Here is a 2,324-nt window from a genome sequence, read left to right as displayed (position 1 = left end):
AGGGTCATTCCGAGGGTTTGCTAAACTTAATGCTGACAGGTGCATTTACCCTACAATGACCCTCCACAAAGCCATCGCTGTGATACTAGGGTTCAGGAGTTGTCACTTCCTTTCCCAACCACATAAATGAGCAGCTCAGACAGGGCCCCAGCATCCGATTGATTGTCTTCCCAATCCACACCTTTTTAACCCTTCAAACAGATACCACTCAAGTCAAGAGGATGAGTGTAGGATAAGACGTTCTCTCCCTCTGCACTCTTGTCAGATGTTGGCCTGAGGTGGCCCAGGAGGATCACAACCCCATCTTCTGAAGGGTGCCTGGTGTCTTTCAGGTCTTCCTTACTTAAAATGTGCTTGACAAAATTAGCATTAGTTGAAAGCTCCTTCAAAAGTACACAGTCTCCTCACCCTTTCCTGCCCCGCATCCCAGGCATTTTTAACAAGACCTCCAGGTGATTTGTATGAATGCTGTAGAATGAGAAGTTGTGTTCCAGATCAGTAGTTCTCAGTAATTGGCTTGGCTCAGAATCACCAGCAAGGGTTGTTAAAATGTTGACTGCAGGACCCTACCCCAGAGTTTCTGATTCCAAAGGTCTGGCATGGCTGAGAATGTACATTTTTAATAAGTTCCCATGTGGTGCAGGTTGTGCTGATCCAGGGACAACACCAACGTGGTTCCCAAGCCTAATTGCATAACACTTAAGGAATTGTGTTTAAAAATACAGATTCCTGGGCTCTACTTAAGAAATTCAGATTCAGAGGTCTTATAATCTAATAACAGGGTTGTTACAACAAAGTACATTTGTATAGCACTTTACAGTTTACAAAATGCTTTTGTCAGAGGCTTTTGAACCAGAGCAACTCCATCTTGAATAGGAGCTGGGTAAAATGAGGCTGAGATCTACTCGGCTGCCTTCCCAGAGAGTTAAGGCATTCTAAGTCACAGGATGAGATAGGAGGTCAGCACAAGATATAGGTCATAGAGACTTTGTTGATAAAACAGGCTGCAGTAAAGGAGCCAGTTAAAACCCACCAAAACCAAGATGGTGACAAGAGTGACCTCTGGTTGTCCTCACTGCTACACTCCCACCAGCACCATGACATTTTACAAATGCCATGGCAATGTCAGGAAGTTACCCTATATGGTCTAAAAAGGGGAGGCATGACTAATTCACCCCTTGTTTATCATATAATCAAGAAATAACCATAAAATGTGCAACCAGCACCCCTCAGGGCTGCTCTGCCTGTGGAGTAGCCACTCTTTTATTCCTTTACTTTACTAATAAACTTGCTTTCACTTTGCTCTATGGACTTACCTCAAATTCTTTCTTGCACGAGTTCCAAGAACTGTCTCTTGGGGTCTGGATCAGGACCCCTTTCCAGTAATGAAATGAGAGAGTTCCCTGGCCTCTTTGTAGGATGTGCAACAGGGGTGTGGCTCATTTATTTACCGCCCCCCCACAACAAACACACAAATCCCTTAAGGTAGCGGGAGCACGCAGGTGAGCAGGTACAGGAGCTGGGGTGAGTGCTTTTGGGCTCTAGCCCCACCGCAGTGTCTAGGGGTGTTACAATGCTCTTTTAACCCTGCCGTATGGGGATGGCTTTACTGTTAAACAGCTGAGTGAAGAGTCAGTATGAGAGCCTTTTTGGGTTCCTGCATCCAGTGCATCCCGAATTCTTGTCCAGTATCCAGGAAGAATCAGGTCACACAGACTTGAAGGATGGTGAATGCAGGGATTTTATTGAGTGATGGAGGTAGTACTCAGTGGGACGGGGAGCTGGGGAGGGGATGGAGTGGGAAGATGATCTTCCCCTGGAGTTCAGGCATCCTGCAGCCAGTCTCCTCTGCAACTGCTCCCAGCTGAGCTCTCGACCTTCAGACGCTTTGTCTGTTCTCCCCTTCTCTGCCATGCTGCTCTGCTGCTCTTCTGCTTGTGGAGCCTGGCGTTTGAGGTTTTTATGGGTACAGAATCGGGGTATGGTGGGCCATGGTGGTTTTGGCAAACACTTGGGCAGGAAAACAAGGATAACTGTTCTCATTTAGGGCCGTGGTTTCCAGGCTTGAGGGTGGGGCCTCTGCTGGGGAACCACTCTCTTCTACCCAGTATTTCCCTGCCTCCTGTCTGTATCAGTAACACTTTTATAAGCAATATTCCATTTACTCTTTGGAGTGAAGAATCTTCTTACAAACAAGGAGGAAGCTCAGGCTCTGAGAGGTTAAGCAATTTATCTAATATTTCTTAGTGAGTAAGCCAAGATTTGAACCCAAGAATTCCAAAGCCACATCCTAAACTTTTCCATCTCATCATAGCCTGTTACAA

The sequence above is a fragment of the Theropithecus gelada genome, chromosome 1, assembly GCF_003255815.1.
Source record: "Theropithecus gelada isolate Dixy chromosome 1, Tgel_1.0, whole genome shotgun sequence".
NCBI lineage: Eukaryota > Metazoa > Chordata > Mammalia > Primates > Cercopithecidae > Theropithecus > Theropithecus gelada.
Note: the sequence above shows the minus strand (reverse complement) of the source record.